This window comes from Lepidochelys kempii, chromosome 20, assembly GCF_965140285.1.
Source record: "Lepidochelys kempii isolate rLepKem1 chromosome 20, rLepKem1.hap1, whole genome shotgun sequence".
Lineage (NCBI taxonomy): Eukaryota > Metazoa > Chordata > Testudines > Cheloniidae > Lepidochelys > Lepidochelys kempii.
The window spans coordinates 20015270-20023210 of NC_136399.1; the positions used below are offsets into that span (position 1 = coordinate 20015270).

The window sequence follows — 7941 nt, forward strand, 5'->3', positions numbered from 1 at the left end:
TATATATATATATATATATATATATATATATATAATAGCTGCCCTTACTTCCCCTCTAAACCAGGTCATTTTTTAACCAATATTGCCTTCTTCCTTTATTGTGGGATTGTGGCTTTTTGGACATCTAGTAAAGTGTTCTTAACCAAGTCTCAATTATCATTCACATTTTTTCTGATTAAATTCTTCCTCCCAGCTGATTTGGCTCATAATTGTTTTTGGCTTTGTGAAACTAGCCCTTTTAAAGCACCAAATATGTATATCACTGGTCTGGACTTTATTCTGTTTGCATTCTATACATGTGATCAAATCATGGTCACTTGTACCTAAGCTCTCATAATTTTTGATTCTGTGATCAGTTCCTGTTTAACCGTTAGGAGAAGGTTTAATATAGAATCCCCCTGTGTTGGCTGTAACACTTTTTGAGTTAGGACATTGCCATCTAGAATATTTAGAAATTCCAAGGATGTTTTAGTACTGGCAGCATGAGACCGCCAACATATGTCACTCAGATTGAAATCCCCCATAAACAGGCAGCTTTTCCCCCTGCGTGTTACAGATAGGTGCGTAAGGAGGCGGTCAGCCTGTTCCCCAGTGTGATTTGATGGCCTGTAGCAGACACCAACTATACCCCATTCTGTGCTTTATCAGTTAGGACATTGATACATACGCATTCAAGATCATTGTCTTCCAAGCCGTCAATGACTCGGAAACAGGTAATGCCATTTATGACAGAGAGTGCCACTCCCCCCACCAATTTTGTCCACTCGAGCCTTCTTAAATAGGTTATAAACCATTGATTTTAACATTGCACTCATGGCAATCATCCCACCAGGTTTCACTAATACCAATTAGATCAAATTTATGCTTATCAATGAGCAATTCCAGTTCCTCTTGTTTGTCACCCAGGCTCCTAGCATTGGTGTGCAGGCAGTGAAAGAATTTCTTCTCTTCGTCTCCTTTGGTTCCTTGATTAGTTTTGTTGGCAACATCTCGATTTTGTCCTGAGTGCTCAGATTCTCCCTCTTTTTACCCTCCACTTTTGTTACCAGTTTAATGCCCTCCTGGCTACTCTAGCCAGCCTGTCCCGGAGAAGATTGGTCCCCCTTCTACAGAGGCAGAAGCCATGGCCCCATCAATTTTTACCAGCTGTAAGGGCGAATGATGGGGGGAAGGGGACAGAGGGGAATGAGCAGGTGATGGAGTCTTGGGGGAAAAGGTGGTGTGAGGGCGTGGCCTTGTGGGAAGATGTGGTGCCAGGGTGAGGTCTTGGGGGAATGGGTGGTGCAAAGGCGGGGCCTCAGGGGTGCTGGGATGGAGGTGGGGGGCAGGGTTACGGCCGTGGGTGCTGGGGTGGAGGTGGGGATGTGGGGGTGGGGTTATGGCAGGGGTGCTGGGATGGAGGTGGGATGGGGCTATGTCAGGGGGCGCTGTGTGAAACTGGAGAGGTGGAATGGGCTATGTAAGGGGGTGTTGCATAATATTGGGGAGGTGGGGTGGGCTATGGGAAGGAGTTCTGGGATGTAATTGGGGGAAGGGTAAAGTCACAGACTACGATTTTCTAGAATACACCTGACCTCATCTATCGATCTATTGAAACACGCGCAGCTTAAATGATCTCAAGCATTTCAAATACACGAGTGACTCAGGCCTTCAAAAATGATGACACCTGCTGAAAAATCAGAAGATTAAAAAAAAATATATATATATATATATACACACAGGTGTTGGGTGCTTTTCTTTGATTCTCCTGTCATCACCTGACTCCAGAAGCTGGTGCCTGAAGAAAAACCACCAAAGCCCATGAGACACAGCAAAATGGGAGTGTTGGCAGCACCGGAGACGCGTGCAGACTCCCAGAAACAGGAGTACCCCCACCCCCACCCCCACCCAAGTACCGCGGGGTTTGGGACACTATGCTAAGAATAGGTTTCAGAGTAACAGCCGTGTTAGTCTGTATTTGCAAAAAGAAAAGGAGTACTTGTGGCACCTTAGAGACTAACCAATTTATTTGAGCATGAGCTTTCGTGAGCTACAGCCGATGAAGTGAGCTGTAGCTCACGAAAGTTCATGCTCAAATAAATTGGTTAGTCTCTAAGGTGCCACAAGTCCTCCTTTTCTTTATGCTAAGAATAGGCAGCAGATGTTTCTCATGGGGGCGGGGGAGGCCATGCTCCCTACCAGGTGCTGCCAGGTCTGGAGATGAGCTGAGCTCTGTCTCCTGGGCTCTGGATGGGTTGCTGCAGCCAGCTGCACAAGGCCCTATCTGCATGGAGGTGAAGGGAGGGGGCAGGGGGCCTGAGGCCATGGAGATCCGGGGTGCTAGGTACTTTCCCTGATTCAGTGATTGCTCGGCTTTAAAACCCCCGTTGCTTCCTCCACTGTCTCTCACTTCCTGTGTCCCCCTACCCAGGGCATCCTCTAACGCCCCCCTCCCACCCCAATGGCATCCTAGCACCAGCCAATCTCCCCCAGGGATGAGCCCTCCTACCCCTCGGCCTGTGCACCGGGTACCATTTAAACTGGCCATGTCTTCTCCATCCCCCTGGCGCCGTCTCTGCTGCCTTTTCCATCTTCCTCCCCCTGGATGATTTCTGCAGCCGCGGTGCAGGTAGTATTAATGATCTATGTATCCCAGGTCAGCCATTGTGCTTAAGACTCGGATTGTAACACTCCGTTACTATTGGTTATACAAGGGCAAACCCTCCATCTGCGCCACTGTAAATCAGGCTCTTGTTGGGCTATTACTCAGCCCCCAGGCCAGTGCTGCCCCCCCCGCCCCACCCTGCTGCTGCCCTCTCCCCCCTACCCCAGTCCTGCCTCACCTGCCTGCTGGGCCTTTGTATTTTACATTTCTAATTAAATTAAATTACACACACACAACGGCCAAAAAAAGAAAAAAAAAAAGAGAGAAGAAAAGAAAAGAAGGGGCCGGAGGAGGGGTGTGCGTGGAGCTAATGAATTCCTCAATGATTTGCTGTTATATTTTAAAGGGACCATAAAAGCCAAGGGGTGATAAAAATGGATTTTGTCGTTATCCGCACCAGCGCTGGGAGAGCCGAGCCCTGCGGAAGACGCAGGCCCAGCCCTGCACCGGTTGCACCCTCTGCCGCATCCCCTTTTGGGATTTGTGGGGGTGGGGAGGGGTCCTAGGGACAGCTGGGTTCAAACATAGGGGGTGAATCGGAAGAAGGATCAAACAAGAGTCGCTCCCTAAACCCTGAGGATGGTTCTGGGCAGGATTGGGGGTCCCCCCAGGAGGCAAACCTGGGGAATGAAGCAGCTTTGGGCTTTTTCCCATGTTGCCCCTCACCATATCCCTCCTCTATCTGTGGTACTTATCTGGCCCCCGTCTCCCTAGTACGAGAGCATCTCACAGTCTTGGGTGTATTCAGCCTTGTGAGGCAGCCCCATTGTACAGATGGGAGACTGAGGCACGGAGAGGCTAAGGCCCAGGTGCAAGGTCTTTGGGCTCCTAAGATCCATTGAATTCAAAGTCACAGGGGAAATCCATGGCAGAGCATGGCCTTTGGCCTCAGCTCTCCTCAGACCCCAGGCTAGCACCCTAACCCCTGGGCCAACTTTCCCCTACCCACCTGCAGCGCCCCCTGTGCCTCCTCCTTCAATCCCTCCTTGCAACTCTGCCTCCGAAAGGCTTGCAGACATGTGGGCAGTGGGGGGCTGAAACTGCTGCCCGTTGCCCCACCCAGCATGGTCCCATCAGCTCGTGCTCCCCCATCTGTTGGCACCTTGCATTTCTTGGCTTATTTCGACTGGAAGGTCTTTGGGGCAGGAACCATCTGTTTTGTTGTGTGTTTGTACAGCGCCTAGCGCAGTGGGATCCTCGACCAGGACTGGGGCTGCTAGGTCTTACTGTAATACACCTAATAAACAATGTACAGCACCTAGCACAATTGAGTCCTGAGGCTCTGAGGAGCTACTGTAATAAAAATAATACTGACTATGAAGACTCAGTAATCATGGGCACCTGGGGAAAGCAGCATGAGATGGGAAGCAGAGCCTGGGCATTATCGGATGGGCATGGTCCCGGACCCGCTCATTTGCTGAAGTATGGCCCCTCTCCATGTCTTAGTATCTTCCTGTGCCATGGGATGGGCAGCAGAATTGGGCACGGTGCCTCCTGCTTCCACCTCCCGCCCTCTCTCCCTGGTGGCTCCAGCTCCCTGGAGTTTGTCCCCTTGGAGGGTCCCTAGCTGCACCATGCCCCACAGCCAAGCGGGCAACCCACGGAGCTCCCCCAACTCCTTGGGGTGCCTGCAACAGCCACTTCCCACCCATGACCAGCTCAGCTTGGCTCTCAAAGGGGCTGGTCTCACCTCCAGCTTTACTAGCCCAGTGCATGAGTTCGTGTTGTGGCCTCGGGGGGAACCCGGAGGCCACAAACTGACTGGGCTGCAAAGGGTCTATACCAGACGTCCCTTTCTCCCACTGGAGCCACATTCCCTTCGTTGTCCATCCAGTCCTAAGGGGAATTCACACTAAGGGCTGACAGCCCCTGGAGACCCATCCTGCCTTTCACCCGCTCAAGAACAAGGGCACAGTGAATGAAAGTGAATGGTGGGGATTTCAAAGGGGATGAGAGGCAACACTTTCTCACACAAAGGGCAATTGGACTGTGGAACTCCCTGCCACAGGAAGTCACTGAGGGCAAACACTCCCAAAGGGGGACATTTCGGTGGATAGCGGGACTAGCCAGAGTTAGAAGAGTGAATGCTGACGTAGGCAGCGATATTAAACCTTGGGCTTTGCGGTTTAAGCCTAAATGTATCAGCGACCAAGATCAGACGTAATGTGTGGGGCAGATTATCCCACATCTGCTACTGTAGCCTGCTTATATCTGCCTCTGCAGCACCTCGCACCGGCCACAGTCAGAGGCAGGATGCTTGACTAGATGGAACTTGGGTCTGGCAATTCCACACAGAGCCGGGGTGATGTCGACCAGCCCTGCTCTGGAAGGACCGGCTCCTGGGAAGAGGGGCTAGAGGCGTCTCCATGGCCCATTCAGGTCTCAGTGATGGGGGGCACTTGGTTCCGGCTCATTGCAGACACTTACTTAATAGCAACAAACCCAAACTGCACCAGCTCAGTCTGCCAGGTTGCCCAGATGGGCACAAGTGGCACTTGGTACCAAGTGGGCCCAGGGCTCGCCAGGCAGAAGGCCCCAGCTGTCAGCCCTGCAGCCCCAGGGATATTTCAGGCCAGAAGGGGATTGTGAGTGGCTCTCCTGTATAAAACAGCCCGCAGGCTTGCCCGCAGACATTGACTCAGCCACCTCTAGGATGCGGCCACCCCTGGGGTGGGATGCGACGGCTGTTAAACAGCCACACCACATCTTAGGCTTGGAGTGGAGAAGCCTGCTGGGGAAGTGGATCGAAGGAGGCAGACTGGAATCCCCCATTGGATTTGGGCTCGGGATTAACTTTCCTGTTCCTGGGGGATTTTCCGGGACCCCATTAGAATCATAGAATATCAGGGTTGGAAGGGACCTCAGGAGGTCATTTAGTCCAACCCCAACTAAATCATCCCAGCCAGGGCTTTGTCCAGCCAGGCCTTAAAAACCTCTAAGGAAGGAAATTCCACTACCTTCCTAGGTAACCCATTCCAGTGCTTCACCACCCTCCTAGTGAAAAAGTGTTTCCTAATATCCAACCTAGACCTCCCCCACTGCAACTTGAGACCATTACTCCTTGTTCTGTCATCCGCTACCACTGAGAACAGCCAAGCTCCATCCTCTTTGGAACTGCCCTTCAGGTAGTCGAAAGCAGCTATCAGATCCCTCCTCACTCTTCTCTTCTGCAGACTAAATAATCCCAGTTCCCTCAGCCTCTCTTCATAAATCATGACACAAGGTATCAAGACCTCAGCTCTATGTTTCGCCCCGGAGAGGACACCTCCAGGCAGCACAGCGCCCCCTAGGGCTGACCTGGCTCTGCCCCCCTTCTGAATTACCAGCGCATCTTCCTGCAGCACCGGTGTAGACCCGGAAGACTCCTAGCCACCATCTGAGATTTTAAAGTCCATTTTGACCCTGTCCACAAACCCACAAGGAGGCAGCTTAGCCCCGTGGCGAGGCCTCTCAGGACTTTTGGGTTCTACTCCTAGCTCTGCCACTAACTGGCTGGATGACCTGGGCAAGTCACTTCCCCACTGGGTGCCTCAGTTTCCCCACCCACTCACATCTGTTTAGATTGCAAGCTCTCTGGGGCAGGGACTGTCTCCTGCTCTGTGTCTGTTCTGTGCTAGCCCAATGGGACCCTGATCTCAGCTGGGACCTCTACATGGTTCCATAATAGTAATACTTCCAGGCTAGGGAGGCTGGGATCTGTGATGCTGGGAGTCACGACTCCTGGCCTTCAGACCTGTCCCCCGAGGATCAGTCCTTGCAGCTTCCTCTCATGCATCTGGTACTGGCCGGTCTCGGAGACAGGAGCATGGAGTCACTGCTTAGAGCTGGTGGCAACGAGAAATGCCTGGTGTCATGTAGCTGCTGCCAGGGTCAGACCCAGGCATCCTGAGTCTCTGCCTCACGTTCAAGCCATAACAGTCTGCAGCAGTTGGGCAGGGGGTCCAAACCCAGCTGGCACCACCTAAGTGTTGATTTCCTCCCTGTGGCCAGAACTGCATTCTTACACTGCAGCGGGGCAGACAGGCAATCTACTGCAGGCAACAATCCTGCCCAGAGCGGCCTCTCCATGTGGGCCAGGGGAGATATGGAAGCACAGCTCCGGAGGCAAAGCCTGCACCAGCCAAGGGATGGGGACAGATCTTCTATCCCGCCCTGCTCAGCTCCACCACAGCAGCGTCCCCCATCGCAGCAAGAGGAACATTTCCAATCCCAGGTGCTTCGGCTGCCTTCCCGGCCTTGATCTCTGCCCCCGGCTGCCCAGGCATCGGCCTTGCCCCCTGCAGTTCTGTTGGCGTTTACCCCCATGAGTAAAAAGCAGCCCGACTATCCTGGCAGAGCTTGGGAGGGCAGCGATCTCCCTGGGCCTGGCGGAGTGGCGCAAGGTTTTACGGTGCCCTATAAACCATAAATCAGGCAAAGCTTTGAAGAGACTGGATTTTATTAGAATAGCCAAGACATGTAATATAAATATATATACACACTATACATGGGCCGCGCGCGTGCGTGTGTGTGTCTGTGTGTGTGCACTGGTTTTTTATTGCTCTGACGTTCGGGGACCTTAGTTGTCTTTGTCGGGGGGAAAAAAACATTAAAAAAACAACAAAAACCGGCCAGGTATGGGCCTGGGGAGAAGCAGGGAACAGCTGGACACATCAGAATCACCAACCACGGTAAGTTACAAAATAAAGAGCGCCCATAAACCAGTGATCAAAACAGCAGCCTCATCTCCTGCATTCAAAAGGCACAATCACGAACTCTCATCCCACCCAACCGACTGAGAACTCGGGGGCGAGCCGGACGCCTGGCTTCTTTCTCCCTCCTCCACAAGAAGAGCAGGGGGCAAATGAAGACTCACAACAGTATTATATTTAAAAAAACAAATTAAAAACAAAAGGAATTGCAACCGTGAATACAAAAAGCAAGTGCATGAGAATAATCGAAGGTGGGGTATGTACAAGTGGGTGGGGGTGGGTTGAACTGCCCCCCTCCCCCCGAAATCAAGCAAACCAACAGCAAATCAACACTAGTTACTGAGCATGCTACAGCGGGTAGCTATAAGATGCAGAGACCCGGTGGAGGGAGACCCTGAATCCTGAGAATTAGAACAGTAATAATGGACGAGTGTTTAAAAAACAAAGTGAAAATAAAACCATTTAAGGGGTAGTGTCAAGGCTCTGCCCTGCCTGCTGCCCCGTCCAGGGGTCATGCCAGGGCTGGTGACCCTCCCCGCATTGTCTCCCCAGGGGTTCAGTCAGGCTGTATCCCCCCTGCAGCTCCCACAGGTCATGCAAGGTCTG

The 7941-nt window shown here is 52.1% G+C and overlaps 1 protein-coding gene across 1 annotated transcript in view; it reads right to left on the reverse strand.

The window, feature by feature from the left end:
* Window positions 1–7941, reverse strand: part of ATP5MC2 (ATP synthase membrane subunit c locus 2) — a 234131-nt gene that overhangs the window by 83018 nt on the left and 143172 nt on the right. The window lies entirely within an intron of this gene.